Here is a 26,296-nt window from a genome sequence, read left to right as displayed (position 1 = left end):
AACAAACGTTTTTCTTTTTTTCCTTTCATGATTATCAGTGGCACACAGCAAATCCCCCCCCCCCCATCTTTTTGATGAACACAAAGTAGGTTAAACCTTCTTGTAAAAGTGGTTGCATGCTGCACGACCATATGACATAAGCTGACTAGAATCGATATTCATGCACGCACCAAAGTTAGTCTGAACATCCACACACGTACCAATGGTAACACTCGACTCCTCCGCGGTTTGCGTGTTGCTGTTGTACGGCCAGTCTTCAGTTTGTCTGAAACTAACAATTTATTTGGAAAGTCTCGCCACATTGAAGGAATCAAGTTCACGCGAGTCGTTGTCCTGAAATATTCATGTGCTTTATTTCTGTGACCTGGCAGATGATGATACGAACTTGTGATGCCTTGACTAAGAAATGGTTGACCGAAACACTGGAAAATTGAACTGTGTTTACAAATTCGAAATTACAAATTTTGGCACACTATTGTTATCTGTTAATATTTTGTGAACAGGGCTTACAAGTACCAGAAACTTTGCGAATTTGACGGAATATATTATTGTTGGTCTTCCAATTCTATGCGGACATGATAAATGTCAACTGGAAGTTGAAATATGGTCTGCACAAACTTTCACAACTTGCAAACTAGGGGTTATCAGCCAATCCAGCGAAAAAAGTATTGGCTTTTTGTGACATCCAAGTTGTTTTAGATTTAATTTGGATTTGGTAGTTTTCGATTCTCACTTGAAAATGAAGGATGCATAAAGTGGACAGAAACTCAATGTTTATTTATTGATTGATTTGATTTTACTTCGCTTTTCTGCCACTTTTGGCAAGTCGTGGAGATGAGGATGAGTGATAAGACACCAAATCATAATTTTAACAACATACGGAAGTGAATTCAATTATTCGTCAGATAATTTTTATAGTGTGGACAGCATTTTAACGACCTAGTAATTATTCTCCAAATTTTGTAGAAGGACCGGCACCTTCTTAGAAAAATGTTTAACATTATCTACCACGCCACTTTTGAATTTATTTACTAGCCTATTTCTATAATTAAAATTAGCATCTTGAATATTATACGTACGGTGGCTCCGAAAGAGTTAAATTTTCTGGATGGGATCCCACTACGTTGCAGTCCCGATTAGCCTTTTTGTGTATAAAGTATACTTAAGAACGAACTCAAGGGAGCAAACTAATGGGCAGCGTTCAAGCAGAAAGCGAATGAGACTGAAACCACAGCTACAAGCTGTTCTCGCTCATTGGAAAGTGTTTACAGCTTAATGAAACTTAGAAAGCAAGACACTTTCATAGCCTTTTGTATTCTGTGATACATTTTGAAGTGCCATGCACTGCTCGTGCGATGCTCCTACCTCTTTTTTACTCTCTCCAGCATAACTTAATTTGGAACTACAAATTTGCACCCCCCCCCCCCCGCAAACAAGATCCTCATTAATTACATTGATTCTGGACACTGCTGTCTCAACTAAATTATTTATCCCATCAAGCAAAATCCGATGGGGAAAGCAGCTTTTCAACCTAAAGTGATAAACCACGTACATTATGAAAGCACAATCGCTATGTAAAAAAATGTTCACCAACAATGTTAGCAAAATGTAATATCGTGCAGATATGTTTTCCCTCCATCACAACATAAATAAAATCAATAACTGAAACATGTGAAAGGTAATTGCACCTTGTATATCACATGTAACATTTATAACTATTTCATTAAACTCTAACTGAACATTGAGCTGAAATGAATGAACACAACAAACCAACTAATGGCGTAATTTTTTTTTGCTTAAATTTTTTCTGCATGCATGCGTGCAGTACATATGTTAAGATTTGTTTACATAGACGCAAACAAATTAAGATTATTGAAACTGGTAATATAGAGTACGAGTTCTGGCTTTGTATAACTACAAATTTATGGAATTATGATTTCATATGCCAGGTTAGCTGTATATCCTATATGAAGTAAGCAAGTGGTATTAGCAAAGCTACCACCACAAAGTGATTGAAAACGTAAGTCGATAATAAACAAAACATTTTCATAATAACAAGAATTTTCTTCACAAATAAGCCCTATTAATTATTTTTTGTAAATTTTTTGCACAGATAGGCTAATCTGGACTGGACCTATAGTTTAAAATTTGATCCTAACCACTATGTGCCATAATGCACTTGTAAGAATTATTTCACATAAAACTTACAAAAAATAACAATAAATTATTTGAGAAGAAACTTCTTGTTATTATGAAAATGTTTTGTTTATTATCGACTTACTTTTCAATCACTTTGTGGTGGTAACTTTGCTAATATCATTTGCTTACTTCGCATGGGATATTTAGTTAACCTGGCATACGAAATCAAAATTCCTCCACTGGGTATCGAACCCGGGACACCTTGACTGCAAGGCAACGACGTTACTAATCTGCATTCGGGGAAGACAGATCGATTGTTGATTTTCAGGTGTTGGTAGTTAGGTTATATATTCTCTCCCAAAGAATAGTATACCAAAATATTTCTTACGACATGCGTATTATAGTAGGAACTGACATAAGAAACTCTGGCTGGAATTCTAGATACTTGCCCTAGGACTGGAAATGATAGTATATCTTAAAATATTCAGAATAGTGATTTTAGATCGCGTTAATAATAAATCCATGCTCAGGAAGTGATTAAATTTGCTTGTTAACATGAATATTTTGTTGATGAAATGGGCATAATTACTGTAAATGAGATATTCATGAATGTAATTTATATTCTCAGGCTTTGCAATTGCCCTGTGATATTAGTTAACGTCACTAGCTGCTGTATTACAATTATCGTGCTTTGTGAGACATATTTCACCTGGTACCTTTGAGATTCAGACTCTTGAGTAACATCGCCGAGAGCAATGTTTTGCAACACGTGCTCTTGTGGAACTGACGGCTCAGACCAGATCCCCTCGGTTTTCTTCACAGCATTGCTTTTGCCTGGGAGCTCAATCCTATGTCCTTTCCTCCCTTTGATCTCGAGGATCAACCTTCCAATTTGGAGCATCGCAGCGCTTCAGCTTTCTATATGAAAATTGTACTGCTTGCATGATTATTTGAGTGTGTAGTTCAGGTTACAGGCCTGAAATTCTGCGCCGGTACTTGAAACTGGTCAAACTGATCGTCAGTGTAATAGAAAAAACTCGAATATTGTACAGGAAATCCACACTCCTACTACTATTTATTATAATTTGAATGATTGACAGAAGAAATATCATGAATATAAAATGTTTTTAGCTAGTTTAACAACAAGAAAGTAAGCCATTCATGTTTATACAAGTAATTCTAATTTATAAACAGTGATAAAATTTTCACTTGAAGTATGTAGTACAAAAACAAATTTAACAAATACTGTCTACTACAAACCTGTAAGGCTCAATTTAGTTTGAAAACCTACATTGATAAAAAGCACCTACAAGTAAAATGAGTATTCTAATTGAAGACCTCAGATGTTTTCTTTAACTCTAGTTATGTGAGGTAATATTTGAAAATTGAAACTGAAAGATAACTTAATATCTCGCATTAATTTTTGTTGTTACAGTTGTATTTATTGTAAGCACGACTTCTGGCCTAGATTTTCAGTGTATGTAAGAGTGGCAAGAGGTGTGGGTAGTGAGTGATTAAATTTGGACCCCACATATTTTGATGTGAAAATGTATATCAGTTGAATCAATCTATTTTGTTGTCATAAAACTGTCGTTCGTAGTAAGATCACCCTTTTAGATATTTTGTAATATTTCAATCTTGAGCGATAGTGATTTTCCATTAAGACGCCTTACTTCTAATCTTCATTCCTGAAGATGCTGAAGGTTTTGGTCTGGCTGTGCGTAATACAAACACCTAATCAATTTAATTCCCAGGGCCATCTCATGGTTAAAATTTGATGCTGAACATCTGCCAGTGCTCTCATTGAACATTCTAACATCACTTTTTTTAATAGCAAGATTTTTTTATGAATCTGCATATTATGTCTAAGGCGCGTTTGGATGACGTCGTTAGCTGTTAGCAATTTCAAGAACCGTCTCCCTCGCCATTCTCGTCCTCTCTCTCTCTCTCTCTCTCTCTCTCTCTCTCTCTCTCTCTCTCTCTCTCTCTCTCTCTCTCTCTCTCTCTCTCTCTCTCCCTCCCTTCCTTCTCCCCTCCTCATCCCACATTTCATGATATCCCCCATCAAGAGTTAACAATGCATGCAAGTACATTAAAATGCCCGTGGTTACCTGCTTTGCCTTTCAGCATAGAAACTTGCATATTGTGGCTTGGAAAGTGGAAAGAAGACTGTGTGTTTTGTATTAGTAGTAGATTGGGCTCCACATGAAACACTTCCTGAGCGTGCTTGGAACCAATTAAGGATACTAATAAATCAAACAATAATCCTGCCCGAGCTGAAGCGCTTCGTGCTATGTTATAGCCAATAAGTCGATAAAATGTGCACAGGAAATAACATAAATGATTCAAAACTAAAATTCTTAAACACAAGGTGTACAGCAAAATCAATGTGATTGCATTATACAATGTTTATCAATTTTCCCACTATGTTATATATTTCAAATGTATGTATAAACTCTCATCACTAATTTTCATTTACGTTTGAACTGATAGTATGTTTTGGTGTGGTTGAAGTGGTAATATTATATATGGTACGTTCTTTCATCTCTACAATGCATGGAATATGGACAATTAGGGTTCGTATTTCTCTTAGGGTACATTAAGTGTCACTGTATAATAAGTTTCGGTTTCATCTTCCTTAGACTTCGTGCGGTAATAGTCTTGGAGGTATAAGGCTTGTAGTGACATTTAGTTTGTAACTATTGATTTAGTTATTAAAAAAAAACAATTGGTGTAATTTGGTTTTGCCAAGACGGGAAAGTATGGGGCACTACCCAAGTAGTGGATACCATCATGTTATCCAGTAACCCTGTATATTCCCCTTAGGACTGCATCAACCATGAATAAAAAGTACAACTGATGTATAGCGATAGATTCTTACAGATTCATATGCAATCTTATTAACGTTGTCGAGTCCAAATATACAGTGTTTTTATTTCAAAATGTTAAGTAAGACTTTATTCCAGGACTTCACTTCTCAAACTCGCCACGTTGCCGTTTCCCTATTTCCATATTTATTCCTCACGTTTTTCCGCCTCCAGTTTATGTGTGTCAGGTGTGAAGGACGTGGAATAGCTGCTTTCCGAACTGCGAGAAAAATATAAAATTATTGTTTCTGACGCGTGAAATTCCTTCCTAGCTCGTGCATTCAACCTGTAAAGGGAATAGGGGACTTCCTCGGTCAACTTTTGAGTGGAGAGGTAGGAAGGAAGTTATTTATTCATTTCTTGCAAGAGAGAGAGAGAGAGGTCTTGATGTCAACGGCCCGTGTGATGGTTTGCTGAAAAATAATAAATGTCGACCATTGTACGATAACAATCCTTGCTGTTGGTTAACCGCAGCACCGAGATTAAACTATCCCCTATATGGTCTCGAGTTATATTTGTTTTCTGGGCAAGACTGAATCATCGTGACGAAGCCGGAAAACACACGACGCCTAAATTATTGTTACAGTTCCAGGAAGGACACCCACTATATACGCTTCCCCAATCTCGTAATGATTAACGTTGATTACCTTGCAATGAAGAGACCCCTGGTTCGATTCCAAGTATAGGGCGGGGGTGGGGGGGGGGCAGGGTTGATTTCCTCCAACCAACACTCTTGTCCTCAAAAATCCCCCCACCAGTTTTTTTATCCGGAGGAAGAGTTTTTGTTGTAGCAATAAAAATAAGCAAGTAGTTTTGACTGTAAACATACTTTACTAAGGATAATATCGAAAACCCTTTTTTTTCCAAGACATAAATAACAGATCTACACCATAAACCATACATGCACAATAAAAGTTTAAAAGAATATAACTATAAAATCTAATTGATTTATATTTATAGAAAGCAAAAAACTAAACAAGAACTGATACATATTAAAACTATTCCAACTATTTTGTAATTTATTGGCATCTTTAACCAGTTAGTAAAGGAATTAGTTTGTTACTTTATAAATATCTGATATGAATAAAAGTAAGAAATTAATTTCTTTATTTTTGTTTGATCATCATATATTTTTAAATATTTGGAAATTTATTTTTATGTTTAACAAATATGTGTGTGTGCGTATGTGTGTGTACGTTAAGTTCACCCTCCCCCTCCCCACCAGTCTTTGGCGAAATTTTCCTGATATTGTTTCTAAATGTACCTCTCTTTTTAATTTAAATGTTCAATGATTTCGCACTCTTTGTAGAAGACATTTAAATTCTGATCCACGTTTAGTAATGCATAGTCGCAGCCCCAGTCTATAAGTGCATAAAGCGAACTTAAAATTGCCAAACGTTTTTACAGTCCAGTGTCTCGTCATCATGCTAAACTATAGCCTATCCCAGCAAGGGATCGAATAAACACCTCCTCCCTACCTATCAATTTCCTCAAGTGCTGAAATTTAACCATAATAAATCAATTTCCTCAAGTGCTGAAATTTAACCATAATAAATCAATTTCCTCAAGTGCTGAAATTTAACCATAATAAATCAATTTCCTCAAGTGCTGAAATTTAACCATAATAAATCAATTTCCTCAAGTGCTGAAATTTAACCATAATAAATCAATTTCCTCAAGTGCTGAAATTTAACCATAATAAATCAATTTCCTCAAGTGCTGAAATTTAACCATAATAAATCAATTTCCTCAAGTGCTGAAATTTAACCATAATAAATCAATTTCCTCAAGTGCTGAAATTTAACCATAATAAATCAATTTCCTCAAGTGCTGAAATTTAACCATAATAAATCAATTTCCTCAAGTGCTGAAATTTAACCATAATAAATCAATTTCCTCAAGTGCTGAAATTTAACCATAACAAATACATTTCGCACACAGACAAATAAGAAAATTTCAAAAGTTTCTTCTGGTGTTCATCGGGGCAAGTGAAGGATTGCCAATGGTTTACCAATAGAAAGAAATACATTCATTTGTCACAAGAGTACTGTTTTTACATGTTTATGGACCTTAACACTAACGACACGTCATAAAACTTACCAGAACCAATTGAGAACACAGCAAATGCATCTTTGCTGCATGGAATGGAGTTGATTACAGGAAGCCTACGCTTTGCTTATGTGATATTCCCGTAGCAATTACCGAGTACAAGTTAACATCCAGACGACTCTACCGCCGGATGTCTTCTACTCTCTTTAATGGCCACTGCTTGTAAGTATAGTAAAAATATAGCGGATCCAGCGATTTATTGTTAATGTCCTCTTGTCCCTGCTCCTCCCATGGTTCCCCCAACACTCACGCGACTTTCATGTTCCACAATCGACTGATATAAACCACCGTTTGTCGATCATGGGTTGGCCCCACCCACCACTTCTATCACTAACACGCCATCACCTCAATCACCCCAGCATACGATTGCTCTGAGCTCTGCAGACAAGTCTCCAAGGTCGTTATTGCATACAGACAGCCAAACACTAATTGTACAGCAAAGGTAATGAGTAAACAGATCCCATTTAACTGAAGTTAACTTGGATTGCCAAATTGCACGTTAGTTCATTCAGATTCAACGCGCAGAGTGGGATGTGGAGTTTCTCATAGACTGCGCACTTGTGTGGTCGCTTCTATCGAAGTACTGGATAGCATGTGGAGTGAAGACGTATAATTAATGCCGGAAATAAGTTATCAACTGTGGTTGCTAATTATAACGGAAATGGCAATAGCTGAAAATCAATTAGATGATAAAAATGAGGGGAAGAAGAACAGGAAACAGCAGAACTTTTCAATTTGGATTCTCTTTGTTGTAAGTAAACTAACACAGCGACAACGTAGTGTGTTCGTTTCAGCAACACAATTGCACTAAGAGATGTGTAGCTGGAAAGTATGCCACATGTAAAGAATACTCATATCACCTTATTTTATTACACGTATCACCTTGTTCCGTGGTGGAAGTGGAACGAGCTATGAAGCAAGATGTACCAGCAGGGGTGCCCATCCCTCCCAAAAGGTAGAACATTCGCCCCCGACCCCCTTTATGCCGAATTATTTACTCACATTATTTTGGTCTTTAAGCAATGTATGTTTACTTTAGGTAGTGTAGGCTCACTTTCATGTTTGCTAACGTAAAACGTACAAAACTGCTCAGGTTCACTGCCATTGTTAGTGTACTGATCCTTATTCTTAGCAGTTTGTCTGCTTGACTAACCTTGTATCGAAGCGAGCAGCACGCCCCCCCCCCCCCTCTTCCAAACCGATTCTAAAGGCACTTCAACCCTATCACCGCGATCACCCACAGGCACGTAAGGAAACTGTACATAATAACCATAACTAAAATCAGTAACAAGTAGAGTTGCAAAAAAGCCGTTTTTTTTTTTGAAGGGACTGTTTTTTTTTTTGTGAATGTTTGTATATATCCTGTTTAACGGAGCTTTGAGACGGAAGAGAGACCTGGTTCTTGGAAACCAACCTTTAGAAGTAAATGCAACCAAGCTGCAAGTGTCGCTTGCCACTTGGCCTGTACCGTTTTCTCAGGGAACTTTCAGACCGAAACAACAAGTGACATGTGTCACTTGGAAGCAGTAATCCGGTAATCCATTCAACCTTTTGAACTGAAGTACGACAATGAGCTAAACATGTCACTTGCATGTTGCTCGGACTATACTGTTTTCTCAATGGCATGCATCGTGCACGGTTGCATCGGTTTGTTTTTCTTACATGCATGTTGAATGTTTTGCTTTATACTGAAGAAGTCTGTGTCGCTTACCATCTGCGACTTCAGTCTGAAAGCTCCTTTAATGGCACGCATCATGTCACCTCGGTCTTGTTTGTGCATGCGTGGTGGATGCTTGCTTACAGACCGAAGGGGCCCATGTCACTTGTCACTTCAATGTGACCCCCTCCCCCCGCACTGTCATGTGTTGCTTCGGTCTGATTATTCTCTATACTTAACAAGATTGTTAGCTACTTCATCAGAGATTAAATTTTATTTAGCCTGTAAATCATAGAGAACAAATTGCAAGTACTGTTGATGGAAAAGGCCTGCTTTTTGATAGAATGTTCCTTTTATAATCATGAATGGGTTTCTGGAGTGAAATAAAGTAATGCTGTAGCTTTGTAATATGAAGGGGTCTGAGGTTCAATTCTCAGTGGAGGCAGAGTGCTCTGGATCTCATTTCATACTGTAGGTCCATGCCAGATTATTATTATTATTATTTTGCCATTTGCGGCAAGTCTTATTTGCTTCTAATTCAGCAAGTCTATACATATTTGAACTATGATTATGCCATACTTGATATATTAATATTAATTAAGGTTGTATATTAATTTCCATATAAACTTTAAAGATCAGAAATGTATTTGAGTGAAATTGTTGAGATCAGCGCATCAACTTGTAAGAAATAAATTGACTGCGCTGTGGTCTCGCAAAGGTCGAGAACCACTGCAACAAGCAGCCAAAATACATCACGAGTTGCTCCGTGACCAGGTTTAGCGGCCTTTTAACCAAATTATACATGATGTACTGGACAACCAGAATACAAATATATGTTACTGAACACAAAATTTAATGCAAAGAGATTTGATACTAGATTTTCAAAAGGTAAAGCAGTATTTTATTTTTTGCTTCATGTATGTGTTCGTATAACAAATTCAAGCATTGGAAATCATATCATACTCTTAGGGTCTATTAAAAACACATACAAAACTACTCTAGTTATGTGAATATGTTTATGCAATACAGATATATTTAATAAGCCTTCCGGAATATAAAGATAACACTCAGAAAGAACCACCCATTCAAAAAAGCTAGCTTTCTCGAAAACCCTGTTTTTGTCTAGCTACGAATTTCATATTGTAAATTGTATTTTATATTTAGAAATTAGTGTCTACTTTACAGTAGGGAGATAAACGAAAATCATGGAACAGGAAAAATACTGCCAACTCCTGTATTTTCATTGATTTGAGACTTTTTTTGTGAAAAAAGCCGAAAAAAACCCGCGGGTTTCCCCCCCAAAAAAGCAGTTTTCTTTTTTCGACCACTTCCAACAAGTCAATCAAACGAAATGTTCCCCCCATTTTTGAGTAAAGATATATAGAATTGGTATAAAATTTTGTCCCCCCCCCAAAAAAAATTACCATGACGCGTCCCAGGTTCGAATCCAGTTCGGCATTGTGTACCATCATTCCCTTCATCATTCATTCCCATTGCCGCGATTAACGTGAGAGGTCAAAAGTGTCGCAAAATAACCGAATTATAAAATAATTAGATTCCATGTATCATTACAAGCAAACGTGGAAAATTGAAATGGAGTCTTTCATCAATAAAGCACACTTAATTAGACTTAGCTTAATTAAAGAAACTTGGGAATTATGAAGTTTTGTTTTATAATTTTACAATTGTCCCCATTTCAAGACTGAAGTTTCATATTCCAAATTGTTTTTACATTGATCTTCATGAAAGACTACACAACTGCTCGTTGCCTCCATCCGACATTAGACGAACCGTTTTTATTTTCCTTTCTGTGAAAGTTGCTCAACAAAGAACCGACTCCCGCCCACGAATGTCCTGCAGGGGATGTAAAACAATACCGGAGAGATATTAAATTACCATGGAGCACCTGAAAGGAGGACACGTTTTATATGTTATTCAGTAAAAACACCAAAGGGGCGGTTATCAATAGCTCATATATATTCACTTATCGTGCGCCAATTCGTTGTTAGAATTAATATCTTGATTACATGATGGAAGATATCACTTAAGAAAGAACGCGGTGTCATTAAAATACACGTTTTAGCAGAAACTTTCAAGCTTCGCTGTTTGATATTCCAGATAGTTTTTTTTTCAGCTTTGAGATGAGAATCGAGCTGAATTACTGTAATTTGTAGGAGGCATTCCGTACCGACTGGGAGGGCAGTTTACTTTCTTTTCATTACCTGCTCTTTGTAATAAATTAAGCAACTGTTGGAAGAAAAACGATGCGCTCATCTTTTTAAACTTGTTTGCAAGAACTACCTAAAAGCAAGCCAAACCAGACAGCTAGCGGCAACTGGAGGATACGGAGCCAGTCCCCTGCAAGGTCAGTGCGGGCAAATCGTTGGTTAATTACGAACCAGACTGTGACCTGCGGAATACCCCCAGGGAGTTCTGCATCTCTGTGGCTCGGCATAAAGGACACTAATGCGGCCATTTTGTTTCTTGTTACGGTATCTTTTCGCCCGGAGGGAAAGTACGTCGATGGCAAGGTATCATGAGTGACAGTGATAAAAGAGCTCTGGTTATATTACGTCATGTATTTGTAACTCAGGTTAATCGAATCATTCAGAATACGTGGGTGGTGATGGAAGAAAATTGCAACCCATGTTTTACCAGTGACTGACTCAAGCTTTCACTGTGTAGATTGCAGCCATATTCGAGGACCACTTAGGTCAGAATGAAAACAATGAATGGCAATAAAATGACAGGACATATAAAAAAGAGAACGAGTTAAAAGCTTATGTTTCAAAACTAACCCCTAGATAGTAGTGAGATGTCATTGTATTTTGAAGTACCTAGAAACTACAACCAACATTTTTGTTTTATTTTTTATCATACCAAATACATTTCATCATGTGAGTTCTTACATGATCAAAATAGAATATTTTAAAATGTCTTGATGTGACCTTCGGTCCGTCCTAGAAGTTATAATTTAATTGATATTATTGTAGTACTTATAACATAAGATGACTGTTACGTAGCAAGCGATATAAATTTTTAATTTGCTGCTTCTTTTGTCGTAGACAACATTTTCAGACTTTTTCCTCCCTATTTTTGACGTTTCTTTCCACTGTAAGGATCGTTGAACAATTTGAAGCCATATGAAACCAATGTTGAAATGAATTAACCTGCACAAACCTTAGCGAGAGAAGAAATATTTCTAGACGAAATTGATACCCACTCCAAGAAAGTGGCAGAAATTGAAGACTGATAAATGTAAAAAGAAACGGGAAACTTTTTCTTTATTACAAAATGTACCGCACACGTGCGTTTGTGTGTAAGGCGGAGCCGTAATTCAAGAAGCTAAAAATTCGTAATTCAACAATAAATGAACTAATAGTATTTTTAGCAGTTACGTGATTTACTTCCAAGAAATGAAGTCCATACATGTTTATTTCCAATGATCCCTATCGAACGTTTCAAATAACAAGCATTTTACCGCAGCTCATCAGATAATACAAGGTGACATATTCCGAAAACACTCTTTGTGTACACCAGTGTCTGAATTGGAAACTTGTTCGTTGTCAAGGGCAGAACCACGATAAAGATAATTTCAGAACACTTCCTCTTGACCTGCGATAATCTCTGATCTTCGAAAGCAACAAAGAATCAAGAGCTCAGCTGCAACACTTTCTGACTAAATTATCCTTTATCAATTTCATTTATGTTTAGAAGGATGACGTGTAATTTACAAGACATAAATGACAAGGGTCGTTCAAAAAACATTAATCAAATCGTACGTCTGGCAGCGTCTTGTCATGCCTGATAATTTCAGCTTCTTAACGTATATAAAGAAGGTTATGGAGCGGATCAATGTCCGATTTAAATTGCGTTGTAGTATCGTAATGTTCATTGCTTTCCTTATCTTTACATGCCATAAAGCAATGTTTTGCTCATAAAGCTCTGTAATTTTACACTGGGAAACGTCCTGTAAGTGACAGAAGAAATTAATACTCAGCTATGGTGTTTCTTTACCCATTTGAGGCTATAAGAAACTGCCGCAGTCCTCTCATCCACCCACAACACACGAAATACGTAAGCTATTGTGCCAAATTTCATTTCCATTCTTGGTGAAATTATGAAAGTTGTGGATGAAATTCGGACAGAACATAACCAGGGCTGTTCAAACTACTGTAGCGGGCCAGCATTAGTACTTACAGAATATCTTAACTCTCTTTTGAGACATTGTATTTAGTTTAAGTATTATGTAATATACCCCTCGACCAAGTGTGGATGTAATTACTCATATCCCTGAATATATAAAAAAAATTGGGCCCTTATATAAATATTGATTTTGCTTTCAAGATTTCCTAGCGCAAATAGTGCTTGGGATATCAGTTACAAACGGAATTTTTGGAGTTTATTTTACACGTCCCAGTAAAGTGTTTTGAGTGTGTGTACACACACTGGGAAAAATTAAAAGTGCCAGTACTCGACGTACTTCAGGCAGTTTGTTACGCTGGCGGATTCAAAACTGATAGGGACTACTGTGTTTACTGCGGTAAATTCATATGTGAGCGTACGTTCACTTATATTTATCTATATTTCTTTTGTTAACACAAAACTATTATTACATTTTATTCTCACCTACGATAAAAACTGCAGGAAAAGCCGTATATAATTATAATAATCACTCAGGATTTTCTCGCTTGATCTTTTGTTAACGGTAATTCTGAAAAGCTGAAGTGCATGCATACATACTCTGTTAATCTTCTCATTTTTGTCATTCAATTTTTATGGTAAGCGCACTGCAGTCAAAACGATTGATTGATTTATCACTCACTTGAGTGTGTTCAATGCTATTTACATACTCTTAGACTACTTATATTTCTAAGTTCAACGGTTTCCTACAAGGGGATACCAGCACTCGGTCGTAAAGGCAAGAAATGCACGAGCGAGAATTTCAAATTCCATTTCGTATCCCATTACAGCCTCAAATAAGATGAGAGCAGAAGAGTTTTATTTGGAGATGGTTGTCGGAGGATGGGGGATTCTAAGGCAATTTTACGTCTTGGATTTTCTTCCCCTTTTTAAACTTTTTAATGCCGCCTCTTCGTGGTTTCCTAAGAGGTTAAAAAATTTTCCATATGCCGGGAGTTTTCTGAGGCTTCTGCCTTTTCTCGAATGATAGTGCAGGAAGTCATGATAGGAAGCATAATAATGCCACCAACGAAATGTTTGAAGTCGTTATGAGGAAATTGTGATGGCCTTGCACGCTTTCAGAATTGGAACCGATAATACGGATGCTCTCATGACATTAGGTTGAATTCCAGTGGGAAACTTCAGTCACTTGAGGTTTTATGTTTGAGTTTTATAGTCTGTTTGTAGAGCACACAGACATTGCTCAATTGCAATTGGTTTTAGTACAAATGGTCTCCCTTAACTCGGTGAAATTACTTATCAACCTATTTTTAATCTTTATACTCTACACCCCAATGGTTTTATAATATGGATAAAACATGCGAGAAGCTATAGCGTGGGAATGCAAGGTGTCTGGTCACCGTTCTTTCATTGATTAAGCCTTTGCTCTGGAAGCAGAAAGTTTTCTTCTAATACTGGATTAGCTAATGATCTGGAGGCTGAACCATTGGGTCGAGAGCATAGAGTCTGAGACTTGCTGTTAAAGCTGGATTATATCTATGCAGCATTATATGTGAAAGCGTACACTGTGCGAGCGTGTTTATTTCCGCACGGATAACGAGACGAGAATGTTTTCCAGAAATTTGGATTCAAGGCTAATCCATTAGTTTGTACGAAAGCGTCCTAACTCCTTCATATTGGCACTAAAAAGTGGTTGTGTGGTCGACAACAGCATCGATTCCACAATGTGAAACCCCCATCAGGAGTAGAAAAATAGAGCGCCCCCAGTCGCCATGGCGCCTGAATTTTCAAATTCAGTTCTTTTTTTTTTTTTTTTACATGAAATTTCGGGTTCGCTTATTGAAATTTCCATTACCTTTTTTTTTTTCAAACAAGAAGTACAGTATGTGTTCTCTGTATCACATGTATAATTAATCAGAATAATAAACATGCCATTATACATTTTTGCAATGTTGCTAGCTGAAGTTTAAAATCTGCGGCGATATGGTATAGACGGCCACTCCGGGGAGAGATTAAATTACTTTTAATCCAAACTTGTATTAATTAATATATAAAATGTTTTAAAATGGTAAAGCTTGATCTTAGTTGCATTCATGGCTTTATTAGACCAGTTGAGAAAAAAAACTTGCTCCTGAGAAAAAGTGGCTGGCGCCTGAATTATTTTAAGCGTTTTCTACCCATGCCCCCCCACCCCCCATTTTTTGACATTCTGTTTGCGAGTGTTGATGCCGTTTAATCTGAGGGTAGATGATGTAGAACGTTTGAACTGGCATGTAACCTGGAATGTGTCACAGTCATTCGTATCTCGAATTATGTAATTGCCGAGTTATATCCATTTGTAGAAGAGTCTCTAAGATTCTACAAGTAACCCCAAGTTGCTCCACATCATATGAACTTGACTCATCTGCTGTTCTCTGCTCCTTTGCAATGAAGGCGAACTTTTTTCATCCCACGCCTCTCGTAGCAAATCTCTTATGTATTCCTGTTCAGACCTCCCACGCTACTTTGTTATTATCACCTTCAGTTTTTCTTCTGTTGTCGATAATTGGCACTAATATGCTACTAAGCACTGACTCGGCTGTCTACCGTGCCAGTTAATTAGCCACCTACTCTTACTAATTCGTTTTCCCTGGCTCTTCATCACACGACGACGCAGCACTTACAGTTAGTGTTTTGTTACTTACCCGTGTCAGATTTCAAGAGACTCATTTCAACAGGTATCAGTTAGCACTTAGCAAGTGTACTCGTAAACCAAAATTATTTGCACTCCCTTTCTAATTTAAAGCGACCGTGGAGGAATGTTCTGTTTCGAGGCCAGGTTGTTAATGAAGTATTTTTCAGCCCTGCTGTGAATGGCTTTAACAGAATAAGGCCACCGTGATCTGCTGTCAAAGTGTGTAGGAGCTCGGCCAATTTAGACCTCTTTGCTAATGTGATATGCATTTACTGACTCAAAAGAGCAGTGGCATTAGTTATAGATACGTTTTGAAGCACTACGTAGAATCGACCTTTCTTCGAAATAGTTTGCAGTTAATACATAGAATTAGTTTTCCATGATGACACGTACATATCTATTACAATAAGGTCTACATGTGTAGGACGCCATCATTCGTTTTTCTCAGTTGTGCTTTCTTGATAAAGTTGCTCTGTATGATTATCGAATAGGCAAGTTCCGAAGTAGATTCCGAGTTTTAAAGATATGTAGCTTCATTCTTATTCACGTATTTTACAGTGTTCCATGTCCATAAACTAACGATCACTTTGAATAATAATTTTTAATCTTAAAATATAATTTCCACACTTAACAATCCATACTTTTTAAGAACAGATTAAATACTATATCTTTCAGACAACAAGTATCTCGTTTACTGACAGGGAATGCTTCATGTACAATTAGTTAATTTCGAATCGCAATCAAAAAATACTAGAAAACCTGCAAAATCAAATAATTTGAAGAACACTAGTGACACTTCAGTTTACTATGAATAGTTGGTCCTATTATAAGCATGTTATACCCTACGACTAATTATGTTCCTTTTAATTGACATCTAAGAATGACATGGCATTTGTATATATGTATACAGAATCTGCGGCTTAACCACACATTAAAAGACTCGTGTCTTTGAATGTAATGTTCTTAGTTTTGTAAATATCTACAAAAACAACACAGAAATAACTCGCAACGTTTACATATACAAATCGCAGGAACGGTTTAGGTTATATAAACTAGTTAAGAAATCTAAATCGTGAGCCCTGTATTTTTTTCTCGGTCTAGGCAAATACCTAACCAATAGCATGAGTGATTTCTTTAACCCTGTATTTTATTCCGCCTAAATGCAATGCATATCAATAACAAATTCAATTATATTTAGTTCACGATAAAACACAAAACAGGCGGTGTAGGTGCTCTTAAAGGAACCAAGTAAGATCTCTGTCTCCAGAAATAGAATTTCTTGGCTGTAGGTAAGGTAGAATCTATTTGCTCCTTATCTAGGTACATACTCCAATGTACAATCTTCAGAACGTTGCAAAATATATTAAGGTATTTGATCTTCCCTTTTACTTTATTAGTTATCTCATTCACAAGATCACATAAAAAAAGAAAAAGAAAGAAAAAAAACACTTCTTGTGAGGCTGGAGGCGCGATCCGAGTTCGAAGAATATACATCCTCTTCTTCCACTGGTCTGTAACCATATAACGACGTCCTGATGTCTATATAGACAAGTATCGCTTCCATTATAAGAGGTTGCCATAGAAACGCTGATGTCTCCCGGAGATCTAGAGTTGGGGACGCACTGATGCTGACGAGGCTTGTTATTCGTGTAACCAAAAGCACAACATCGACATTTTCCCATTCTTTGATACTTTTTAATACTGCAAATCCACAAGATACTCACGTTAGGCGCTATCTTCAACTGTGAAATGGGTTTTATACATGATCATTCGTATGCTTTTTCTGGAAATGTGAAATTATTCCTTGTAGGTGTTAGGAAAACTTAAAAGGTTTTTTCTGTATTGCTTCAAGCGAATTCTGTTTGTTGAACGAAGAGCTGCTGAGAACTTTCAACGGTATAAACAGTTGCTACTGAAAGTTCACGGTGAACATTATACTTTTCGAGAGCTCTTAGTTATTGTAAATGTATTCTGGTGTTTAAATACAGTAAAGTATATTCTAAAGTTGCAAAATAGAGGGAATTTATTAAATATGATATTGTTTAAGGATAAGCAACATGTTTATCTACGTGTTTCCATGTTATATACCTCTGTCGATCCATATCATATTCAATACTTAATTATTACTATATGAACGTTAAATAACTTTGGAATAATTTTACCTTTTGAACAAGGTTGTTTTTCATCATGTTCGTTTGTTAAATGTGTATTATTTATAAAAGAATCGTGGATGTGAAGTTCCTCGGAGTTTAAAATATAATAGAAAAGTGTATATTGAACACATGTGGTTAGGTTTCATTTGTTACGGTGAGGACTACGAAGACAATGAACGACTGCACCTTCTTTACCTGCAGCTTCCTAGAAACAAATCCAGTTTATACTGTTGAATGTCACACTATTTACTGCTTCAACAACTGAAGCACAGAGTATTTCTTTTGTGACACCTATTATTAAACGTTTGATTCTTCGTATCATTCTTCGGCAATTATTAGATATGGGACTGCTTCTCTGGTAATTTATCGATCCAATTACAGTTCCAACTTAGTCTTGGGATCGTGAGAGTCAACGTAAGATAAGAGGCTAACTATCCAGCCCTTCGGGATTAACCAAAAAGTCAATCAATCAGTCAATTCTTTATTCTGCATTCTATGTTATTTTAAGGAATTATCCTGTGTTTATTAGGTCTGTTGTTTTCAATTCATGACCCTCGAATTGCGGAGAGTTAATGAGTATGATGGACAACAATTCGTCCACTAGTACATTTGACATGTTAGAAAGCGATTTGTTTTGACACATATCCAACCAGTGGCACACCAATGTATTTGTTATACAATCATGCTAGGATGATAATGATTGAAGTGTATAGGCTTATTTAAACATACCCGATTATCCAGTGTTTCCATTGAGTTTTCTCCATTTCTTTCTCTCTTTTAAATCTGCCACCTCCCCCTTTTGGCAGGAATTTTATAACACATTTCTGGCAGTGCTGACACGATTTCGGGGAGAACACAATACTGATATATAATTACAAAGTCAACGACCACTAATGTGTACATTTTCAAAAGATGTGGCTGAAATATCACTACTAAAAACTTTTATTCTTGCTTCCAATGACTCATATTTTTCTTTAAAGGGTAATTTATCATTTAATTTATGCCCTTCCCAACCTTTGTGATACATAGTGAAGGACTGTGCCCAACTTACGCCGTTTGCCGATGCCCTTCATTTGTGGTCGTTGGCGCCATTCGTGGACTCGGATCCAAGCTCATACAACACCGGGAAGTTATTTGAGCATATCAATCGACCGGGGAAGAATAGGGACGAATAGTAGTGCCGAGCGGGCGGCCTTAACTTGCCTACGGTATCATATTTCATATTTATAGCTAAGGGGATCGGACAAGATCTTTCGAATATATCATGCGGTGAGCTCTGCCCCTGTCCAAGATCCAATAGTCTATGGCGTTATCACACAGAAAAAGAGGACAAAAAAGGGCTATCGTGCGTAACGAAATATACCGTTTTCCACCATGCTAGACATCAAAATATATGCCTATCCTTCACGGTATAAGAAATTTTGTTTTCCTTGCGAAGCTACGTGGCTTCATTTCCAAACTTTTTATTTTTATTTTGGATACCTTTTGGGAAAGTTTTGCGCGATGTTCTCAAATATTCTACATCATTTTTACTTACGAAGAAGTTTCCGTGCAGAAAACAACAACAAAAAAGTGTCGCTTCTTTCGCTGTTCATGCGAAAAAGATACAAGACGTGTTTTTGGCAAGTTCACTATCGCTCTTAAATTTGAAACATCCTCCTTCAACTCGTCCTAAGTTTGATGAAAAAAGTTGGAGTCGCAGTGGAGTTGGAATTTCACTATTTTTTCTTCTTCCTAAGGCTACAGTTAGTGATGAAGTGCACGCAACGACACAAAAACGGAACGGGGTGTAATTTTATTGCTGCTAATAAAGTAGGAAGAGGGAATGGAAACACATCTTTAGGAAACTTGTGATGTGCAGACCTCTGGTAATAGCTCTTAAGTGTTACGAATACTTTTTTGATTCCAGTAAACAAATTATTGGATATTTTTCCTTCTAGTTCAAGGAAGGATCTTCTTATCACACATTACCGATACGGGTACCTTCTTTTTGCTCATATGAAGGAAAGAAACTTGTATTTCCAGTTCGCATTTTCCCCACTCATTTGTCGTTCATTTATTTTTCTAGTGCACACGCACTGCTTTTAAAGGGCGCCAGCAGATGTCTCTGATTAGGACATTACAGTATAAAATTAATATTTTCCAAACAGATATTAATGAACGATTATGGACCTGGTGTATGTTGCCTTTTGAAAAGTAATTTATAACGCAACTCTTTGATATTCCACATAAGAAAATAGTAAAACCTTTTCTTCTCGTGCCATTTATAGCAGAACAATATTGAAATTATCAGCAGGAATTGCATATCGATGATTTCCACATTCTCTATTTGTTTTTGAAGTATTCAGCAAGTTTTAGCAATCAATACAATAGTGATTACCTACATGTATCACTACCATTAGTGCAATTAACATAGGCTGATAATGTGTGGGGCAATTCCAAGTGCATTTGCAAAATAGGAACTTAAGCATATCTACTCAACAAATTCATGTCTTCTTTCGCTAGGTTGGTAACAGAAAAAATCTACACCAGTGTTCCAATTTTCGCTTACTCACTTACTCTGTGTGTGAACTGTTAGCAAGCTACAATTTAATTATTGACGCTAGAAGACACGTATGAACATGTTGATACGCGTAGCATTCTTGAGTGCATATACAATAGCCTTCCATACAGTATTTGCGAGTTTTTAGAAATGTATTTTGAGGAAGGCAAGCTGCTTCAATTGCTAGTGTTATGCGATCGATACAGCTGTCAAGTTGAAATGTAAATAGCTATATTAGAGGGGGGGATGGTGTTCACCTGATGCTTCTACCGAATTGCCAATACTGTTTTATTATGTGTATGCATGCACGTGTGTATATGGATGTAAACACACATACACATACACACACACACACACACACACACAATATATATATATATATATATATACACAAACAATATATACATGTATATTTCTTCATCATATATATATATATATATATATATATATATATATATATATATATGTGTGTGTGTGTGTGTGTGTGTGTGTGTGTATGTATGTATGTATGTGTGTATGTATGTATGTATGTATGTATCGTCGCTTTTCTACTTCTAGGTTAATCGATGATGTGACAAATACACTTTACCTCGCCACGGAGGCAACCATATATGTATCTGCATATATGTGCGTGGGAGCAGGAGTGTATTTGTCTCAGTTTGTGCATTATTTACGCACACAAAATTTCTTTAGAAGAATCATCCAATGTTTAACTTAAGAGAAACGAAATTGCAAATTGTGCCGATGTTGCTCATTGGGTTCTGGAGAAATAGGGGATAATTTACACAGCTCTCTTATTATTGATAACATCATTCATTGCTAAATCCATTACAACTAGTCAATTGCAACAGCTATTTCGTAACTTGTAGCATTTTCATTTCTCCTATGTTCTGAGCAAACAATTTTCTATTTCAGCCCTTTGGTGTTGGCATTTGTAATGAACTAATTACTCTGGATATATTTATCGTCTTATAGGTATTCTATAAAAGTTAGCTCTTTCTATTAACCCTTCCACAATACCAACAGATTCTTTAATTTGAATGTGTAAAAGATCTATTGAGTCGTGCAGCCTACTAAATATTTTTCAATTTTCATGTCAAATATATATATATATATATGCTTCAAAGGAAAATATTGTGTCATCAAGGAAGGTATGAAAAATAACTTTTTCCTGTTTGCTAGTTCGTCCTTCTAATAGGTTTAGTGATTCACAAAGCCATGGATCTAGCATTTGTAAGTTTTCATAAAGGAAAATTGAGGTAGGATGAAAACAACCCTTTCCCTGAACTGGCATATGCGCTCTACCTGGAATTTTCCGAATGTTAGATGTCTTGTTTTGTAGCTCATGTATGTAACGAGGTGATTGATACCCACCGAGATTTGCTCGTAGTGAAGACAAAACAGCATCAGCAATATGAACACCAACCAGAAACGAGTGAACTATGGACACCGAGACAATGACCGAGATAGGGTTAAAGTTTGGAAGTCGAGAACGAGATCTAACAGGGATGCTACTTCAGTGTCTCTCTCCAGACACCCTTATATGAATTGCAGCAGAGCAGAATGCAATATTCCTCCATCATATCAGACAGTATTTCGTTAAGGTCGAGCTCGTAAATGTTTCCTTCGTAACCAGGAACACAGCAAGCAATTTGCCACTGTCTCCATGAAATTCTGATGATGTGATAAAATTCAAAGAAACTGCTCCTTCCAGGTTGAATGGTACAACGCGATCATCATTCTCACGTTCCTGCAATTTGTTCACAGTATGAGCTTAATGTTTGCGACGTCGTTTCGCTTTCAAAGGTAAAGCGAAGGGGATGCACAATTGATTCAACATGCTTGAAAGCGAAAACTAAATGAAAACGCAACAGGTATTAATGCCAGCGAGGCAATTAACATCGGAACCTGGGCCACTTGTATCCAAGCAGCAGATTCACTTTCGAATCTGTTCCTTCTCTTTAAGTTTAATAATTTAGTTGTATGTGTTGTCTTATTGACGTATTGCTATTTGAAAGTTCAACAGCTCAAATCGTAATATTTAATAATGAAAATTTTAAAAGATGTGCAAATCAACATTTCTGTTCCGTAAATTATTTCTTTTGCAGAAAAATATTTGTCGGTTCTAATGCATCGCTCTTAACGTATGGTAAAGGCTAAAATGAACTTCTTTCAAATACTCAAACTGAATGAAAAATACGTTTCTCTAATCACGATGCAATCGCGTGAAAATGTAGTTTGCCGCAGACAGGCATGCATGAAATATTTTATGAGTGTGAATGTCACGAATGACAAAAAAATCCCATTGGAACTCAAGAAATGACCGACCATACACTAACCACATATTGGCTTCAAAATTTATTGTAATTTTGCACTGAAATGTAATGCAAATTTATATTTTATGTCTACGCTCCAACATGCTGGACATCAGCAAGAAAAATAATTCTATACAAGATGCACACATGACTCATTTCAAAAGTTCAAGCCGGCTTCTGTGGGCTCGCTACGGCGCCAGGCGTCCCGGGTTCAAATTCCGGCCAGGGCATGGGTGTTCTTCGTGAGTGTCCTTCATCAATGTCATCATACGATCACTCATCGTCATCGTCGCGATTAGCCAAAAGTGGCAGAAAAGCGAAGTAAAATATACCAAATAAAATTATAAGTAAGTTTCATTCTGACTTGGTTTAGTGATTGATCTTTCCTCTCCCAACATTTCGAAGCATTACAAGAGGTCTGGTCAACTCGCTGTAATTGTCGAAGAACGTTCTTGTATGCACATGTCGACTGCAGAGCGAGCAGCAGGCGGAAAGCTCGCACCGCACGGAACTGCCCTACACAAATGCAAGCAAGTTGTTGAAGCCTACATTACAACTATCTCGATTGATTTTAGATACAAACAAGAAAATCTGGTCTGACAATGTTATTTGGTTCTTATCTTATTACAAACGAAGCAGAGTGCATTGTATGATATTAATTATCTTCTGCTCTCACATCTTACTCCATAAACCAAGACGATTGTGCTTCGTCCAACATTGTTCTACGTAAATAAGGTCTAATCCACCAGGAAGAGCGTTGAAGACGGGAAGGGCCACCGCCACAAAACAACGAAAAACTGAAATGAAATCGCTAATTATTTCTAGCTGGATTGCACTGGTTTATTCTTCAGCACCATGGTGACGGAAGTGGAATTTATAATTAGCTCTAAACTAATTCAGGCTCCGGATGAAAATAATTGCTTGCTCCTGGCTTGTGGTTTTCTTAAGAGATATTTCGGAGAGATTTATTGGGAATTTTAGATAACATGGCATGCACACATTCGGAATAGTGTACCATATTACAGAGATGTATGCTGCGTCGAATGGGTATTCTCGCGTTTTGGCTTTTTATTTCTTTCCTTGGCGTGTATTATTTCTATCATGACAAAGCAGATAGATTTATTCTTTCAATTGAATCAAGAAACAAAAACCTTCTTGAAACTTGAAGTATGCACAAGACTTACTTGTGTTAAAGCCAGACCTCTACTAAACTAACGTGATTCCATGGGCAAAATTATCGTCCAAAGCCTTGGCATTTCTGCGTAATGTATGTGCATGTATAATTTTTTCCCCTATGCCATCTTGTTTTGTGTTGTACTTGTTCCAGAATATGTATGAAACGTCTTAGACGACATACAGTATATCTATGAAATGGTCTGAAACTTGAGGAAAATAAATTAATAAATAATATGAACACAGTATTCACTTTGTCTATTCAGCAGTTTGAGTTTTACATCCGAACATTACTGACGTTTGGTACTAGGAGTTGGTGCAAAGTGGATGCAAGTGAAGGAACATAAATTTAAAATTTTAGTACACTATCCTCGTACCATATTCCAGTTCTCAAACTCTTTAAAAGAAATAATTAGAATTTATTGCGTGTCAAATTGTTTTAAAAGAAAGTTTTGTGGAATGTTTGTTTATGTAGCTATAATTAGGGCTCTTGCCGGCCCCCGTGGCACATCATCACTCATACCAATCTTCGCAAATCAGCAAAAAAGTGGCACAAGAAGCGAAGTAAAATTAAGTAAATCAATCAATAATTAGGACTCAGCATTTAATGTTACGTTTAGTTTTAGCTAAGATTAATTCGTAGTAAATTACTTCGCCACCAATTTATTCCAAATGAGTTAATGTCTGAGATAATCGAATGGTTCGGCGTTAGCCTTCTTTTCTCCCAATCGCACTTGACGACGGCCGACGGGGGGCGAGGAGAGACAAGCGGTTTTGACCGTAGTTAAAAGCATAGCTCTCATGAGGATTGAACCCATAGTTGCCAGGTCTTCTAATTGAGCTGGAGGATTTTGATCCCAGGAGTCTCAACTCTCACCCACCTGTTGGTGAATTTCACATAAGTGTTTCCGATAAGGCTTGCCTCTTCGAGAACAAGGCGTATATGTATACAGGTGTCTTCTATCAGTTAAGACAGGGGCGGCTCAAAATAAAATTTTCACCCGGACGCGGTGGATTTTTGCCCCCCCCCCCTACTACTTTCCAATCCCAATAAAACCTTGACTATGTTACTGTTTCAAATGAAAATAAAAGCCTTATTTTTAATACATACATAATTATATCATTATATCAAAATAACACTAATCTCTTAACTTAAATTGCTCCGCGACTTTGCAATGTATGTATAATGTTATTCAGCAGTAAATCAAAAGATTTCCTCTTTGGATGGAGCCCGTAAATTTTTACTTCGTTGAATACTTCTTTATGCGTGCCAAATAATCGACTATACACTTTTAACTTGTTGAATAATGAAAACCACTTTTATTTTCCTTTACATCTATTATCTATATTTTATACATTGTTTTCATTTTTTATACTGCTTTTAATCATATTTTACTTTCACTAAATCAATATTTATCCTACAACAATTTATATATATTATTTTCATCTTGTGCTGCCATCTATGTTTCGTTTTCGAAACTCCTTTCTTTAAATGTCGTGTTGTTGAAATATCTGGTTTGTACCAACTCTTTTTGTAACAAATAGCCACACCACGATTATATAATTAAAATGAAGAGTTTAGCGCCACTCAAGGAGGACGCCCTGGTTTGGCGCCTCGGTCAGTCGCCAAACCGCCCCTGGGTTAAGAGAGAGTTATTTTCTGGGGATGTCCCTCGAGGTCATGAGGCAAATCTACACTGTATCTTGCGATTGCGCATCGAGAAGTAGAAGCCGCTCAGCTGGCTGAAGGTGGTGTCGCGATAACAGCAGCGGAGACACTTTGTACAGCTCAAATGAAGAAGTTGTCGGATTTCAGACGTTTGGGATGAGCAAGACTGGTAGGGTCGGCGCGTCGGCGAGATGAAATTGGCGTCGAACGCGTCGGCGCCAGTTTTCCGGGCGTCCATGCACGCCTACGGTTTGCTGCTGCAGTACATAAAGAGTGAGGCTGGAAGGGGAATTCCCAATCTGATTTAACGAGAGGACGAAGAGGGTCGCCAGCAAAATGAATTGTCAGTTCTCAAATCGAATATCCAGTCAGGTTTGAGTCGATGAGGTTAACTGCAAGATCCATTTACGGGATGGAAAGAAATCGAGAAGATTGCTTACTAAAGTGGATGAAATCAAGACACGTTCCGGAAAGGAGCCGTATACATTTTATTTATGTGTTGTGAAAAACTCTTTCAGTCGATATGCGTTCCTTCTTAGAAGCTTCTAAGAATTTTCTGATTTGCCACTTTGGGGGACTGGAAGGTTGAGCTGAAAAAATATGGACGTTTGACTTTACTGGCAGAATAATGCTCTTCAAGGGATATCGAATAGAAATGGCTCACTTTTATTAGCTTTTTTCATTTTACCTCATTCGTTTCTGGCAAATGGTATTAATATGACTAGCAGAGAACGATCTCTACGCCTTAAAGGAACAATAAAAAGAAGAAAAGGTATAGGTTAGGAAATGTGATAAGGTGCCATTTCAAGAAGTATGTAGAATTGTTCGATTTTTAGTCTTATTATGACAAGCTCT

At 37.0% G+C, this 26,296-nt stretch overlaps 1 protein-coding gene across 7 annotated transcripts in view; it reads left to right on the top strand.

Moving 5' to 3' along the window:
- PlexB (plexin B) overlaps positions 1-26,296 on the top strand; it is a 498,951-nt gene that overhangs the window by 289,921 nt on the left and 182,734 nt on the right. The window lies entirely within an intron of this gene.

Source organism: Lepisma saccharinum, chromosome 2 (assembly GCF_977018435.1).
Source record: "Lepisma saccharinum chromosome 2, izLepSacc3.1, whole genome shotgun sequence".
Lineage (NCBI taxonomy): Eukaryota > Metazoa > Arthropoda > Insecta > Zygentoma > Lepismatidae > Lepisma > Lepisma saccharinum.
The sequence above is the reverse complement of the archived record's forward strand: the minus strand, read 5'-3'. Positions and strand labels throughout refer to the sequence as shown.